General features: G+C 40.6%; 1 protein-coding gene across 8 annotated transcripts in view; it reads right to left on the bottom strand.

Moving 5' to 3' along the window:
• CLIP1 (CAP-Gly domain containing linker protein 1) overlaps positions 1–17,855 on the bottom strand; it is a 127,482-nt gene that overhangs the window by 96,432 nt on the left and 13,195 nt on the right. The window contains exon 1 of one of the 8 annotated variants that reach the window (XM_049865124.1): positions 8,026–8,803. The exons of 5 other annotated variants lie outside the window; for them this stretch is intronic. The gene's annotated coding sequence lies outside the window, so the exon portion shown is untranslated. Of the gene's footprint in view, positions 1–4,835; positions 5,007–7,661; positions 7,996–8,025; positions 8,804–17,855 lie in introns of those variants that run through there. 2 more of the 8 variants (XM_049865121.1, XM_049865122.1) reach the window with 2 other exon arrangements.

Here is a 17,855-nt window from a genome sequence, read left to right as displayed (position 1 = left end):
TCCATCATCCCAGAAAGTTCCACTGGAGAGCAGTGTTGTACAATCTCTTCCATCCACACTTCCCCAATGAATGATGTCCTTCAAAGTGGTCATCCGAGGAAATTATGTCATTTTATATGATACCTCTTTGGTCAAAAAAATTTTTTTGTAGTTAAGAATTTTTTTTTATTGTGCTTTAAGTGAAAGTTTACAGTTCAAGTTAGTTTCTCATATAAAAATTTATACAGACATTGTTATGTGACCCTAGATGCTCTCCCTATAATATGACAGCACACTTCTTTCCACTCCGGATTTCCCGTGTGCATTCAACCAGCTCCTGTCCCTTTCTCCCTTGCCATCTCACCTCCGGACAGGAGCTGCCCCTTTAGTCTCATGTATCTACCTGAGCTAAGAAGCACTCTCTTCACCAGTGTCATTTTATGTCTTATAGTCGAGTCAGTTCGGAGTCAACAGAGTGGCCAGGGTCCTTGTCTTCCAGGGTCCCTCCAGTCTTAGTCAGACCATTACGCCTGGTCTTTTTACTAGAATTTGAGTTCTGCACCCCACTTTTCTCCTGTGGTCAAAATGTTTTTTAACGCCTGTTTTAGAAGTAACTTCTGAGACAGTTTGTAAGTTGCACTTTATTGGCAATCAGAAATAATAATAGACACCTCAATCTCTTAAGGTGCCTCATTTGATGCGGCTCTAAAACATGGCTGACTGTTTCCAAAATCTGAATCAAAAGCCCTCAAAAATATAAAGATTTGCAACCACTGAATGTGGCAAAAATGTATCCAAGGCTTATAAGGCGATTCCAAAATTATTCCAAAAATTATTAATGACTATAACTTTTTTTTTTTAATAACTGTAATGGAAACCCTGATGGTGCAGTGGTTAAGAGCTACGCTGCTAACCAAAGGGTCAGCAGTTTGAATCCACCAGGCGCTCCTCGGAAACTCTATGGGGCAGTTCTACTCTGTCCTATAGGGTCGCTATGAGTCGGAATCGACTCGACGGCAATGTGTTTGGTTTCATTACTGTAATAAATAATGAAAACGTGCATGTGAATGTATAAGTCCATTTATTTTTTAATGTCAGTCACATTGCTTTATAATTTTGCTTTCTAAACTATAATATTGCAACATTTACCTATACATAAACCCTCAGAATCCTATACTTACAACACGGACTCTATTTTTAAGCCTCTATCTATCTATACTGAAAGCCCACTTGCAAAATGTTTATCTCTAGAACTTGACAACTCACCCTGAAAAGTCAAAAATAGCTTCTATGCTTCTGTTAAGGGTGATGGAAAAATTCGGAAAGGTTAATGGCAGTAGGTGAACATGATAAACATTCCTGAACCGTACATGTGAAGATGGCAGAAATGGCAAATGTTTTGCTACCTATACATTTACCAAGAGTCCTCTCTTTTAAAAAAAAAAAAAAAAAGCTACTATTTTGCTTGTGTTTGTGCCTTACTCTCACAAATGGGAGACTCACAGAAGGAGTTCAATTCTCAAGCACCAACTTCAATAAACGAGAAAGAGTTACACACCAGGGCAAAAGGGTTCCCCAACATGGATCATTTACAGTCCCTTCTGGCTCTCTCTTCTCATTAAAAGGCTTATGTTTCCATCTGAAAACAGGAACCTTTGGTGCTAAACATCAGCACTAGAGGAACCATTTTTTTGTGTATGACCAACAGGTTTATTTCAGGAGACAAAGAAGCCAGGCCTGAAATAAACAAGAATTTTGAACTCAATATCCTGAGCTTGCGATTTAATCCTGAGAACTGATCTAAATAGCACAGGTGAAAGGGTAAGATTTCAGGGAAGGAAATAACCCTAGAAGATCTACCCTTCTTGGTCTTTGCAAGGAAAAAAGTGCTCTTTACTTCTTGAGGATGTCAGCCTTACCAAAGTTAGGATTCTGAGAAAGAACACTATTCTCCTTTCACCCAAGGGGAAAAAAATGTGTTCTATCCTCTACAAAGTCAAGGTTAGATACTGTGTTAGATACTGCAGAGTCTTAAGGCCTGGGAAATATCAGCATCTGGGGTATGTTTTCAGTGCTCAGAACAATTCTAGCACACAATGAGCGTCACAGATGTGAGCTACGATTACTTCTAAAGATCCAAGGCTCCCCATTTCCTCTCAGATACAACCTTTCTCACTCCCTACTATCTAAAAAAAAAATGACAAAAAAATCTGTCTTCCATTTTAAACAAACAAAATTCCAGAGGTTGGGTAAACAGTTCAAGGCTACAGCCTTCTCAAAACATATTACTCCTTTTAATAAGCAATCACCTATAAAACTGTCTCATAAAGGTAAGAATATTCAAAATATCTGAACAAAGAAAAAATGTATTAGCAGTAGAAAAGAGTGGATTACTTAACAGGACCTTGAAGGGAAAAAAAGACAGAAACAAACATGACCCCAGTAACTAATGCTAAAGTTTGGAGGTGAAGTTAGTACCAGCTAACACAGAAATTACACAAAGCACAAAGAAGCCATAACTGTTCCAGCTGCCCCAGAAACTTGCAGAATACCACATCAAAGTGCCTCTGGGATCACCCCCTTGCCAACACCCCCTACCATTGAGACCCCATTTCAACAACTACCCTTCCATGAAAGAGACCCAGTAAAGGGAATGAGAATTCAAAAGCTAAAGATTCAGCTCTATTCCACCTACATATAAACATATACGTGTGTGTATATACATACACACACACACACACACACACACACACACACACACACATACACGAGTCCTGGTTGTGCAGTGGTTAAGAGCTACAGCTGCTAACCAAAAGGTCGGCAGTTCAAATCCACCAGCCGCTCCTTGGAAACCCTAAGGGGCAGTTCTACTCTGTCCCATAGGGTTGCTGTGAGTCAGAATGGACTCGATGGCAATAGGTTTAGTTTTTTTTTGTTTATATATATATATATGTATGTACACACATACACACATATGTGTGTATATATGCTGAAAGCAGAGATGTTTTTAATAATAAAAATGTATCCAAATCAGTTAAATATGGTACCCACAGCTAAAATTCACTTTGAATCGGCAATATCAAGTTTGCCAATCTGTACAGGATACCTTTCTAAAAAGCCATCTTAAAGACATTCAAGTTAAAGGCACATTTGAAACGGAACATACTTTTTGTTGTTGTTACCTGCCGTGAAGTCGATTCTGACTCCTGGTTACCCCATGTCTACAGAACAGAATTGCTTCATAGGGTTTTCAAGGCTGTGACCTTTTGGAAGCAGACTGCCAGGCTGTCTTCTGAGGTGCCTCTGGGTGATTTCGAACTACCAACCTTTCAGCTAGTAGTCAAGTGCTTAACCGTTTATGCCATTGCTGACCGTTTTGGTCAAAGATTCTATAGAAGAATCCTGATCAAAAGGGGGAAAATGCACAACAGAATTTCTAATTCCTATGAACTCCAGACTTCCTGGACCCATGAGGCTAGATAAACTCCTGATTAAACTATTACCCTGCGATAATCTTTAAACCTTAAACCAAAACTACCCCCCTGAAGTCTTCTTAAAACCAAACAATAGTTTAGCTTAGCTAGTAAAGAATGTCTGCCTTGAGCATTGTGGTCTTTTAAGATCTATCTATATGCGATCAAATTGACAACAACTCAAAAGGTGAGATAAGAGGCTTAGGGGGCAGTGAGCTTGTGCTAATGGGGGAGGAACAACTCAGAAAAGGAGGGTGAGCATGGTTGTGGAATTAGAAGAATGTAATGAATGTCACTGAACTGTACATGTGGAAACTGCTGAATTGGTGGATGTTCTGCTGTGTATATTCTCAGCAACAACAAAATATATTTAAAAAAAAAAAAAAGAGCAGTCTACTTCAGAAAATCAGATGATTAAGCTCTCTGAGGAAACCCTGGTGGCATGGTGGTTAAGTGCTACAGCTGCTAACCAAGAGGTCAGCAGTTCTAATCTGCCAGGCGCTCCCTGGAAACTCTACGGGGCAGTTCTGCTCTGTCCTATAGGGTCGCTATGAGTTGGAAGCGACTCGAGGGCAGTGGGTTTGGTTTTGGTTTTAAGCTCTCTGATGCTGACACACTTTGTGGAGGAAAAAGCAGTAACAAAATATTTTTGCCACATAATCTCTCGATTTAAGCTCATAGAACCAAACTTAGAAGAAGGGTCTAATATCTACTGTGTTACTTACATAAAAGATGAGAGGGGATAATTGATCACCTACAAGCACCCAGCACACAGGAACACAGGGTTCTGAAATTCGATTGGTTGCTTCTTTGTAGGAGGACAAGCCTTGAGAAAACTGTATTAACCCTCAGTGACTAGATTTCTGGATATTTGCTATCAACCTACACTTTTTCTCCCAAATCCAACTGAAACAGGTACAAACAGCAAAGTAACATATTCAAAACTAAGTGGTGACAACATCCCACTTGTGATGTGTCTGGATTTAGGCCTCTGGGTCATAAATAATTTATTACACGGATAACTGAGTCTAAGCATTGCAAATGGTTGCCTGTCCGGTAGTGTTGACAGATTTCCACAGAACAAAAACGGTATGCTTACTTTCAGAGACCAGGGAAACATGACAGCAAATTACATAGCAACTACAGGCACTGAGGAACCACCCCCCGCCGCCCCCCTCGGCAGAAATACTTCTGTGGTTCTACTATTACTACCAAGTTTTCTGCTTTTAAACATTCTGCCAGAAGATACTTAAGAAATGATTTTATTATTACACAGTGTTTTTCAGTAAAACAGAGCGGGCCTAATGTCAATTTCTTTACTTATATTTATAGAAAGTTACCAAAAAGTTGGCCAAAATCTAGCAAAAGAAGAGAAACTGATACCTCATGATGTCTGTGGAATCGGGCCAGGCCTCAGAAGCCCATGTTCTGACAGAAGCTTGGGCAAACACTCTGAGCAAACCTGGCTGTGAGGTCATGACGACGATATCACAAACCAGAATTCTGATGTTGGTTTGCCTCTAGCTACACCCTCACCACTTTAAGGGAAAGGCAGAGGGCTCTGACTCCCCAGATCTGGAGCTGATGATTAAAGGGTGTACCTTCTCCCCAGAAACTGCCCTCACACTTAAGATTAGCGGCCTCTTCCTCCACTGCCGACCGGCATAAGCAACACAGCAAGTTAAGCAGAGAAAATTACATCCACCTACGTGTTCAGCTCAATGCGGGTAACGTATGCAAACAGGTTTCAAGTTTACAAGTACTTATTTCGGTTTGGTTTCATACAGCTTTTCTTAGTATTCTCTCCTGGAAAATTAAGCTATATAAAAATTCTGAACATTGAGTAGGAAATAAATCATAAACTGAAAACTTACCTTGCCTTAATGATCCCGGGCATGCTATATGCTGTTAACATCACCCACATCCAATACTTAGTCCTCTACTTACCAAGAGAGAAGATTAAGATACGTAAGGAAAAAGTTCACTGTGAGAGTGTTAAAAGCGCAGGGCCTCATCGCAGCTCTGGAATAGTATATCTTTGCTAAACAAAAAAAAAACCAAACCCAGTGCCATCGAGTTGATACGAAAAGGCAAAATTGCCAGGTTGCTGGTGGTAGGAGCTTTCCCCACCTCTTACCAGTTTTGGAGTTTGAAAGCCGGAGAGAATAAAGAAGTGAAATTTTATTATTTCTAAGTGGTTAAAACTGATTCTTAAATTAGAAAGAAATCTAACAAAGGATTAATAATAGTAATCTCCAGATGATGAGGTTATAGGTAATTTTTATATCTTCTTTGTGTTTTCTTGAGCTTCTCAAAGTTTATTTAATGAGCAGGTATAATTTCACAAGCAGGAAAAAAAATTAATTACTTTTGAGCCACAGTAAGGTGGCTGTAGCTGAGAGAGTAAGGAAACATTCTTGGTTCCTTTCTACACAGGCACAAAAATCCAGCCCAGCATAGCCAGTACGAGAAGCGGAGATGCCGAGAGAGGCTAGCTGCTCACCAAACCCATTTGCTCCTCTTCCTGGAGTCACAGTTACCCCATGTCTCCCAGCTCCCTTGCAGCTTGGTGTGACCATGTGGCCGAGCGCTAGCCAATGGATGAGAGCAGCAGGTGGGGCGTGTGCCACTTCTAGGCCTGCTCCATACAAACCTCCATGTGTGATTCTCCCGACTCTCCGCCCTTCCGCTGGATTGACAAGCTGGGCTTGGCAACCTTGACAGCGTGTTGCAGATGACAGAGTCACACGTGGAATAAGCCTGCATCCCTGAATCACTTCTTGGGGGGGCTCCTCAGTCAGGAAATACCCACCCTGGACTTTGCCATAACTGAAAATAAACTTTTATAGGTTTAAGTCACTAAAATTGGTGGAAGATGGTGAGGTTATTTGTTATAGCAGCTAGCTTATCTTCCCTAATACCGTAAGCAAAGACAGAAAAACTTTGCTAAGAGCTTTGGAATCATCTGGGCTAAGTAAACTGCTCAAAAATTTGATTTTAGAAAAAGCCTGTGAGATAGAAATGCTTCATACAAAAAAAAAAAAAAGCATAATACTATGAATAATAAATGAAAGTATTATATTCTTTCAAAAGTAAAAGGTATTTTACTCACAAGGGCAAAAAATGTTTTAAAAAATGTAGGTTCCATTACAGCATAATAAAATTTATATAAGCCAGGATTGATCATGACTTGGTAATGGTTCAAGGTGAGTGATGGTACTTAAAAAAAAAAAGGGGGGCTCATTATACTCCTCTCTCTACTGGTACGTATGTTTGAAATTCCTGTAATAGACAAAAGTTTTATTACAGAAGTTATTTTAGTTAAATCCAGTCTTGCCCTTCTCCCTAACCCCTGAAGCTCTAAAAAAAAAAAAAAAAGCTTAAGCAATCTACAGAAACGAAAGGTTCCTCAAAGCAAGCAGTTCCCAAAAACAAGCACAATGCAAATTATGTTCCAAGGAAAAGGAATAGGGGCCTTCCTATGGCTTATCTGATTTCTTAAGACTTTGCTTATTCTTATTTTTAAAAAAATGATACTGTAGCTTAAGAAAATAAAAGCAGTGTGAAAAGAGGGCTATACTGGGAACTGAGACACCTGGATTCTGTCCCCTCTAGATAACCCTGAACAGCTTACTTAACCCTTGCCGGACCTCAGTATCCCCATTTATAACCTGAGGATGCTGATGAAATAAGATTAAACTGACTAAGTAAGTTTCTAGCTCCATCTTTCTGTGGCTCCATTAACCATTCTGGATTTCAAATACTCTATAAGCCAAAGGACAAGGATTCAAAAGCGAAAGCAAAGTGATTGTGGCTGTAACTCTGCCAAAGTAAGACTTCCCTGCCATTAGTGAAGACAGAGCCCAAATCTGATAAGATCAGCTTCCAGCAAGTTCGGTGTCTGCTGGCAGTCTCCCGAGTGCCATTATATTGCCCTATGCAAACCACAGATCTACACCTCGCCTGGTCCCTTTCTAGTCCATTTCGCCCCATCAGCAAAATGAAAATACTTCTTTATTTACTAAAATCTGAAAATTCTGTTGGGAAGCAAAGGAGAGTTGAAGAATTTGCAGGGAATATAATCTGCCAGCAGAGAGTTTAACACTGAGCCCCTAGAAACCAGGCTGGGTATCTGGAAACCTAGGCTTCAACTCGGCCCTACCAGGTGACCTTGAGGAAATTCCACACCAGGCAGGTTAAGCGACTTACCTGCAGACAGCTGCACTCTGAGACTTCTGAGCTCCTTTCTAATTCTAAATGTTATGTACCTGTGAACTTAATAAGAGAATGGAAAGGGGAAGAAATTCTGAGAGGAATGGAAAGGCTGGTTTTAGAAAAAGCTGTTTTCGAAGATGATTTTCAAGTCAAGCTTGAGAGGAGAATTCACAGGCTGTGTTCTAGTATCACACATCTGGGTTCGGATGGTTCATTCACAGCTCAGTCCTGTCCCCTGAAGTCACCGTTACGTAAGTGTCAGCTGTATGCTGTGTCACTAGCTCCTTACTCCCCACCCCCAAACCCAGGAGGTGCAGTGTAACCTGAGCGCCTGTCGGCAGCCGCTGAAAACACTTACACAACACTCCGGTAGCTTTCCAAACTGACTTCTATTTCCACTAAAGGAAGGCGAGTTACTCGATTTTTCTTGTTGTTGTTGTTGTTCCTCTTTCAATTTCATTCACATTACTATTTCTGTCTACACAGAAGAGGCTGGAAAAGGCTGGTCTGAATAAAATGGAAGAACATTTGCATATTTTTTTCACTCCTGAGTAAAACAAGGCTGGTGAAGTAGTTTGCCTTCACAGCAGACTAAAAAAGTAAGTGGACAGGCCGGCTGGGGCCAATTTAAAAACATCTTGTACCCCAGCTGAAACGAACCTGAGGTCCCTGGGTGGGAGCTGTCCCCTCTCATGCCTCACTCCCACTGTTTATACAACAAAGCCCCATCACTCTACAGCTACATCCAGCACGTTCCTGGGGACACAGGCAATGACTCTGCAGGAATAAAAGCAGCAGCTTCACCTCCTGGAAGGGGCTCTTCAGAGGAGCTTTCCTGCCCTCTCTCTCCCTTCCCGGGGCCACGCCTGCTACTGTGTGACCTTCCATTACAGAGTGATGAATCACACTCCTGCTGTCTTGTCTGCATATCTTGCTGTGACTAAGTTCCTCGTGGTCAGGGATAATATCTGACTTGTCTTTGCGTCCAAATGACCCAAATAAGTATTTGGTGTTGGACCCAGCAATTCCACTCCTAGGTATATATCCAAAAGACTTGAAAGCAGAGACTCAAAAAGAGACTTGTACACCAATGTTCACTCCAGCACTACTCATAATAGCCAAAAGGTGGAAACAACCTAAACGCCCAACAACAGATGAATGGATAAACAAAATGTGGGACATACACACAATGAATACTACTTAGTCAGCAGGAGAAATGATGTCTTGATACACGCTACAGTATGGATGGAATTTGAAGACATTATGCTGAGTGAAATAAGCCAATCACAAAAGGACAAATATTACATGACTTCACTTATTTAAAAAGGCAAATGCAGAAAGAACACAGTTTATCAGTGGTACCTGGGGCTGGAAGGGGTCAGGGGGAAGGGGTGAACAGCGATAGAAAAATCACATTGATTAAGGGTAGGGTTGCACAGTCATTGATTATAATCATGTCAATAAGTTCTATACCTGTAAATAGTTGAATTGGCAAAAGTTGTGTGACTGATATTCTTACAACTATGACAAAAAAAAAAAAAAGAGTAACTGCTGAGGCTGCTTATGTACAGCCAAACACCTTGGTTTGGAGGGATTTGGTTCCTTGGTTTGGAGGTTTAGGGTCCTGGTTTCATGGGACATCCCATCCCAGTTAAATGACCTAATAACATGTTTAGTGCTTCTGTTTTACCTCCTAGTTTGTTGCATAGTGCCTAGGGTCTTAAAAGCTTGCAAGTGGCCAGGCAAGGCACAACAACTGGTCTTTATTCACCTGGAACAACTGAGGAAGAAGTGAAGAACAGGAGGAGAATATGAAAATGTGTGGCTCATTGCCTCCACGAACAACTGCCTCCTCTGCCATGAGACCAGAAGGACGGATGGTGCCCGGCTACCATTACTGAACATTTTGATCAAAGATTCCACAGAAGACTATCCTGATCAAAAGGGAGAAAATGCAGAACAGAATTTCAAGTTCTCGTAGAGTCTGGACTTTCTGAAGCCGTGGAGGGTGGATGAACCCCTGAAACTACTGCCTTGAGAAAATCTTTAAACCTTAAATCAAAAATATCCCCTGAAGTCATCTTCAAACAGAACAACAGTTTAGCTTAACTAGTAAAAAAGTTCTGCCTTGAGCATTATGCTCTTTAAGAACTATCTATATAGGATCAAACTGACAACAGCAACTCAAAAAATCAGATAGGAAACTTAGGGAGCGGTAAGTTTATGTTGATGGGGGAAGAACAACTCAGGAAAGGAGGGTAAAAATGGTTGTGGAATCAGAAGAATAATCGAGGTCACTGAACTGGACATGTATAAACTGTTGAACTGGTGTGTTTTGCTGTGTATACTCTCAACAACAAAATAAATACAATTTAGAGGGAAAAAAAGGATTTGGTACACAGTAAGAGTGCAAAAAAGTTTGCGGAAGTGACTCAACATCAAAACAGGAACCCATAAAATGATGCAATACTGTGATTTTCAACTAAATCATTACGGAACTGTATCTCAGTCTCTAAGCACTTGGTGAAGAGGACAGTATTAGAGGGTTTCCCGCCCTCACAGGTCTCTTAAAAAATTAGGCCACATAGCCTTGAGGAAGAGCACAGCCCTGCCAAGGCCTGAATTCAAACTTCTCGCCTCCAGAACTGTGAGAAAATTAATTTCTGTTCTTTAAGGCCACACCCTTTGTGGTATTTTGTGATAGAAGCCCTAGTAAACTAAGACAAGCGTGCCATTTAGAAAAAACAGAGCAAATACCAGAAGAAACAGATATAAAAATAGCAAGTGGTAGTCCTCTAAAAAAAACAAACCCCACTGCTGTCAAGTCCATTCTGAGTCACAGTGACCCTACAGGACAGAGTAGAACTGCCCCATAGAGTTTCCAAGGTGTACCTGGTGAATTTAAACTGCTGACCTTTTGGTTAGCAGCCGTAGCACTTAACCACTATGCCACCACGGTTTCCGGTTGTCCTCTAAAGAGTGGGATTTGAGGGCAAATAGGGGTAAGGTTAGGACTATGTTTTTAAACTGTAAATTTTATGGAGCTATTTGATTTTTAAAAACTATTTACGTTAATAAAAAAAGAATTTGGCCAATGAGATTATGGGCAAACTGTTCAACTGCTACCTCCAGTGAGTGATAATAACAAGAGCTTAAGTGTCAAATTAGATAATTAGATTTGTAGAGGCCTTATACTTTCGAGAACAGCACTGCTCAACAGAAATATAACATGAGACAAACGTAATTTTGAATTTTCCAATTATCATATTATAAAAATCTAAAAGAAACAGGTGGATTTAATTTCAGTAATATATTTTATTTAACCCAATATATCCAAAATACTATTTCAAAATGTAATCAATGTAAAAATTATTATGCTATTTCACCTTTTTTTAATACTAGATTTTTGAAATCCATTGTGTATTTTATATTTATAGCATATCTCAATTTGGACTAACTACATTTCAAGTGCTCGACAGCCACATGTGGCTAGTGGCTACGGTACTGGACAGTGCCTGTCTAGACATTACCTTTAAGACTGAATATAAAGTAGCTCTCCTCTTGGCACTGATAATAAAGCTGCCAGTCAGATATCCCAAATGCTGCTGGGTATGCAACACTCATTTTTTCTACTCTATTAGAACACATGTGTGAGTGAAAGACAGAGAAATCTAAACTCTTGAATATAAAACTTACTAATTCCTCTTAGAATAATAAAAGGAAAAAGAAGGAATCTTAAAATACCTATTTAACAGGAGTGCATAAATGCATAAAGAAGCCCTGCTTGTGGCACAAGGCACTGCCCCCTCAAACTGACAGTTCGACAGTGAGAGTTTGGAAACACACCTACACAGAGCTCAAAGCACGGGTGAGAGATTGAATTACAGATGAAATATTTAGAAAGTGCATTTCAAGACACAACAAAGGAGCCAGAAGAGTTAGCGGCTGACAGACATACGGCCAGAACGGCAGGAGGCAGCATTTCAAGTACAAAAGGGGAGCAGAGCACCAGTCTAGCGAAGCAGCATCACGGTCAGCTGCTGCCTTCTGTTCTCAGGACACGGACGCAGGGTCACAGGATGCTGCTTTCTGATCTCAGGATAGGGACGCAGGGTCACGGGATGGAGCGGGAAGAGCAGGTGGAAAAGATAGGCTCGGGGGCCCGGAAGGAAAACTGCAGGAGGAAAAGGTCAAGGATGTAACTGTGACTGCAGCATTGCTTACTCACTTCTCCCTTATCTGATACTGTGGTCCCTGAACTCTAGTAAAAGGACCCTCGGTGGAATAGAGGTTAAAGTGCTTGGCTTCTAACCAAAAGGTGGGCAGTTCAAACCCACCAGCTGCTCCGTGGGAGAAAGATGAGGCAGTCTGCTTCCGTAAGGATTTACAGCCTTGGAAACCTTATGGGGCAGTTCTACTCTGCCCTACAGGGTCACGATGAGTTGGACTGGAAGGCTCACAACAACAACAAACTCTAAATTGCCTTTGACTTAGAAACAGTCTGTTGTTGGTCCCTAAACTAGTAAACTGCCTTTGATTTAGATACAGTCTATTGTTGTGAACTGCCATCTAGTATAGTTTTTCATTTTTTACTTACCTGCATTTTTGTTTCCTAACTCTAGTAAATTATCTCTGATTTAGGACAGCCCGCTGCTGTCTAGTAGTGATAATTTAAAATGTAAGGCCCAGGTAAGAAAAAGCAGAACCGCTTCATTGTCCCACATTTTAACATCTGGGAAACGTGTTAGTCTTCTGAATGAAGACACAGAGACTCCTTGTGCACATTAAGCAGAGTGTGGTCAGGTGACATGATAACATTGTGGACTTGGTCAGAATATTTGCCCTCACAATCCTGTGACCCAGAAAGTAAAACCAGGGGCAATAGGAAGGGGAGCATCTATTCCTAGGTAGGGTATCTGGTAAGCACAGGAATGGTCGATGTTAACTGACAATGAATGACACAAAGTGCCCTAAGGCCATCGTTTGTTCTGGCCTCCCGGAAGCTTGCCACGTGAACACAGAGAAGATGTGTATGATGTCACCAAACACAGTTTAGAGCACTGGCCACAGAAGAGTCACTGCTTCAAGTCACTGTTATATGTGAGATAAACTAGAGAAGATAAAGCAGAGGACAGAAGCCTTTCGGTTTGAGCAACAATTAAGTGGTTGATTTGAATAGAATAAAATCTCATCTATGGAATGGTGAGTTCACTAACGTGGATGCCTATGATGATGAAAGAGTAAAGATGGCATTCCTAATTCCCCCGTTCCTCTACCCCACCCTCTCCAGCAGGGCATTCTAAGGCTGAAAAATAATGAAGAGATTAGCCGGCCCTGTCAAAAATAAGGAAACCCTGGTGGCGTAGTGGTTAAGTGCCACGGCTGCTAACCAACCAAGAGGTCGGCAGTTCAAATCCGCCAGGCACTCCTTGGAAACTCTATGGCGCAGTTCTACTCTGTCCTATTGGGTCGCTGTGAGTTGGAATCAACTGGATGGCAGTGGGTTTGGTTTTGTTTTTTTCTGGTCAAAAATAAGCATATGCAGGGAAGTGGAATATAACAGTTTCCCCATCAAAGTGGAAAGGGACAGAATCAGAATCTCCTTTCAGAGAGCTAGCTCTGCCCTCCCAAGGGGCACGTATGCCTGAAAGGATGCAGCATTGCTTCTCTAATCTATCCAACAGCCAAGGCATCTGGAAATAGTGGTCTCCTTAATGGAATACCATAAAGTAATGAGATACAGTACAAGGTCTAAAATTTCTAACTATACAGAAGCAGGGGCCTGAGACTTAAAACAAACAAACTAAAAACACTTATAAAAATCAAAAGCCAAGCCTACTGCCCGTCGAGTCGATTCCGACTGGTAGCAACCCTACAGGACAGAGTAGAACTGTCACATAGAGTTTCCAAGAAGCGCCTGGTGGATTTGAACTGCCGACTTCTTGGTTAGCAGCCACAGTACTTAACCACCATGGCACCAGGGTTTCCAAACACTTATATAAAGTGAAAAATGAAATTAAGAAAACCACTACTTAATGTTTCATATAAAGTGGAAAAAGCAGCATTTTAGTCTAGGTTGAAGGTCACCAGCATTCTGCAAAGACCACTGGGCTGAAGAAACAGGACCTTAAAAGGATTGAAAGTTGTCTTATACCTCTCTCTCAGCTCATTCAAGTTATTTTTGTACTGCTTTTGACAAACTTGCAGTTAATCCACAAGCTGAAGATGAAGACTGGGCTGGTAACAATTTTTATTTGTGTACTGCTAAGTTTATACATTTCAATAATTACTATAGAGTACATTGCAAAATAATAAATTAAAGGGAAAAGAAGACATGGAAGATGCAGGTGGAATTAAAAAGTAAAAATTACCAACTTAACTACAGTGCCGCTTGTCAACACTTCCATTTAGCTCCATATCTCTAACAAGTGTATTAGAATAAATTACCTTCTTTTTACAGGACTTACTTATACTAACTCTACAGAGTTACGTGCCAGGATAAGAGCACTCATACCAAAAGTCCACTGCCGTCGAGTCGATTCCGATTCATAGCAACCCTGTATGTCCGAGTAGAACTGCCCCATAGCACTCATAGCTATCCTTCAATACATGGTCCTCACTGTCTCCACTCGCAAAAAGGGAAATTTTTTTTTTTCCTTGTTAGTTTCCAACTGGTGTCTCTTTCATATGTAGATTACTTAAATGCTTCCCATTAAAACCAAATGCTTTGTCATCCAGGTGATCCCAACTATAGTGACCCTACGGGGCAGGGCAGAACTGCCCCACAGAGTTTCCAAGAGTATAATATTTACAGGGTCGTCGCTATGAATCAGGATTGACTCCACAGCAATGGGTAGGTTCATTTGTTTTTTAATCTTTGCAGAAGCAGGCAGCTACATCTTTCCCCCGTAGAAAGGACAGTTGGTTTGAACCGCCGACTTTTTGGTTAGCAGCCAAGTGCTTAACCACTGCACCAGCAGGGCTCCTTCTTAAATGTTTATTGAATATTAAAGTCATGCAACCTATCCCTTTTATCATTCCGTCATTAGGAGTATTCATAAGCATCAATAATCCTTCAAAGACTTTCAGCCCCTGAATAACCCCACCAAGTGTTCTAACGCATCTCTACAGATTCTGTCGCTGTCATCACCCCGATTTCATAAGTATCCTAGTGTCTCAGTTATCTAGTACTATTATAACAGAATACCACAAGTGGGTGGCTTTAACAAACAAATTAATTTTCTCACAGTTTAGGAGGCTAGAAGTTCAAATTCATGGCTCCGACTCTAGGGGAAGGATTTCTCTCTCTGTCAGCTCTGGGCGGGGGGTTGGGTCCCTGTTCCCTGGCTCCTTGGTGATCTTCATGTGGCGTGGCATCTATCTTCCCCCAGCTCTGCTTAATTTCTTGCTTACTCTCTTTCATATCTCAAAAGAGACTGATTTAAGACACACCCTAAACTGGTGCTGTCTCATAAACATAACAAAGAAAACCCATTCCCAAATGGAATCATAACCACAGGTATAGGGGTTTGAGTTTACAATACTATTTTTGGGTGGCACAATTCAATCCATAATACCTAGTCCAAAAAGTTTTTCAAGAATCCAGGAGTCATGATTCTAGGTCTTTTTTAAGCTCGTGGTGCCTTACTGGATCAGAGGACCACTAGATCTATTTTCACTGATATTTATCTACATATATATTTATGTATGTTTCATACACACTGCAGTCTGTGACTTTTTTAAATAGGCCTGACACAAACAGCTTTAAAATCAACGCAAGATTAAAAAAAAAAAAAGGAAACTGCCTACATCTTGCAAGGAGAAAGTACAAAAGATGAAACATAAGTAAATAACGTAGTTGCTATTTGCTTAAAAGATCAATGTGAAAAGCCCATTTAGACACCAAAGGACTGACACCAGCCAGGAAGGGCCAGAAAATTAACCGGCTCCTTAACTGAAACAATGCTACAAGGGAATTTTACCTCTGATTTCTAACTGGTAGAACACTTACAGGGCAATTTATCAAAATCAGTCTATCAAAGTTAAGTGTTGGTTTGAGAGTATCATACAATAACCCGCAGAAAGCAAATAGAAAGTTTTACAATACCTTTCCATCAAAGTGAGAAGTAGAGCTCTAGGTGATAAAACACTCAGTCTAGAGTGTTTACTGAATGAAGTCAGGATAGAACATTAATAGACAGTCATAACCCTTTGAAAAAGTATTTTGTGCTTGCAAATTACATGTTTTTTAAACGTTAAGTGTGCAATGACATAGTACAGGATACAAGCTGTACCCAGAGTTAAAAAAAAAAAAAGAGGCGGAGGTGGCTAAAAAACAAGGCAAAGAGACCTGGGGCATCTGACAATTTTTTTTTAAAGATGGAACTCCGGGCCATGATGCAACTGGCTGCAATAATGAATGTCTCTGTACAGATCAGTTTGAGTGAAGATTTATTTTACGTTCCAACAACTTAGGTAAGCAGAAAATAAACAGCCTTCCAAAGTTCCTACTTCTGCGAAACAATTTTAAAAGCAAATGGGAACACGGAAGCTGAATAATTTAGAGTTATTTCATTCACTTACGCAAAGCTTCTACAAAATTCCTGTGACTCTGATGTATGTCACTCTTAGAGAAGGCCTTAAAAGGGGCTGAAAATACGAGGCCTGGTTAATATCTCCCAGAAGAACTTACTTATTAGGTCCACAGCAACCAATTATACTAATGTGTAAAAAGGAGCAAATGTGCTTAAATATAGCATCATAAAATTTTAGAATCAGAAGTAACCTGAGCAATCTAGTTCAACTTCCTCATTTTACCAGAGGAAACAGATTCTAAAAAGTGAAATCACTGCTCAAGGTCACAGCTACTTAACCATCTAGGGCTTAAACCCCAATCTCCAGATTAAAGACTGCTAACCCGAAAGCATGCTGATGTATAAAAGTTTCTGACCTGTTGTGTACAGCACTGAGATGAATAGGCCAGTTAAAACTGGCTTCCCTTTCCATCTTCACAAAGGAAGAAAACTAGGCATATTGTTGCTTGCCCTTTAGTGAAACAGTCAGACACTGGCCATGCTAAAAGCAAACAGCACATCAGCTGTCTGTTCGGAACAAGAAAAGGGCACTAAGACAACTCACAGAGGGATTATGACTCCCTTATTGCTTTTTCCTTTTTTTCTCTTTATAGAAGCTTTCTCATCTTTGCTTGGCAAATGAACAAATTTAATAGTTGCCATAGCTCTTTATATACAATGGAAAAAATAACCAGGCTTCTATTTTCACAAAACTGCAGGGCCCCTAGCTATTTCAAAGAGAAGACACTGCTCCACTAAATGTACCCACAAGTCCGTTGCTTTTTTTTTTTTTTGTACAACCACCCTAGAAGCTGTGAGTGCGAAGTAGGAATTAGCTTCATTTGGATCTTAAAACCCAACTGCAATGTTGGCCATTTTTACCTGTTTAGGTAGCTTCTACACAGATACACAGGGAGTTCTACCAGAGCTTAGATAGACACATTCCACCCTTAATTAAACTGTGAGAAATAAAAAATGACAAACATACAGAAGAGCCTGAAATTGGGCAAAGCACAAGCTCTGACATGAGAAGCAAGAGTTGCTTTTCTACGCGAATATTTAACCCCTCATAACACGAGCCCTTCAGTGACAACTGTTCATTAAATACGCTCAAATTAACTTTCTAAAACATGGCAAGAAAAGAGGTCTTCGTGTCCCACACTAGTAAAAGTGGGTTTTTTCCTCCATTCTGACTTAAATCAAAGGTAGAGGTTGAGGAGCTGAAATCTGACTTCCTTTGGCAGTGGGAGAGAAAGCCTGGGAATGAAAAGAAGGAAGAGATCTATCATTTAAAATGCTTTACATACGTTAATTCATTTAAACCTTACAATCACCATATGAAGGAGATACTGCCCCCAATTTACAGATGAGAAAACTGAGTGCCAAAAGGCTAAACAATCTGCTCAAAGTCTTCTATAAAGTGACAGAATTGTGATTTGCTATTAGGTGAAGGACTGAAATCTTGCTCTCTCCCTGCCTTAGGTTAACAGCTACAGGTTCCCCAACAGCAGGGTGCGTGCCTGTTTTACCCATCTTTGTACCCCCAACATCTAGGTTAGTGCCTCCCTACAGTAAGTGCTCAATAAATGTCCGATGTATAAACGGAGTTAAAAGG

The sequence above is a fragment of the Elephas maximus genome, chromosome 22 (assembly GCF_024166365.1).
Source record: "Elephas maximus indicus isolate mEleMax1 chromosome 22, mEleMax1 primary haplotype, whole genome shotgun sequence".
NCBI classification, from domain to species: Eukaryota; Metazoa; Chordata; class Mammalia; order Proboscidea; family Elephantidae; genus Elephas; species Elephas maximus.
This window is presented reverse-complemented; position numbering and strand designations above follow the sequence as displayed.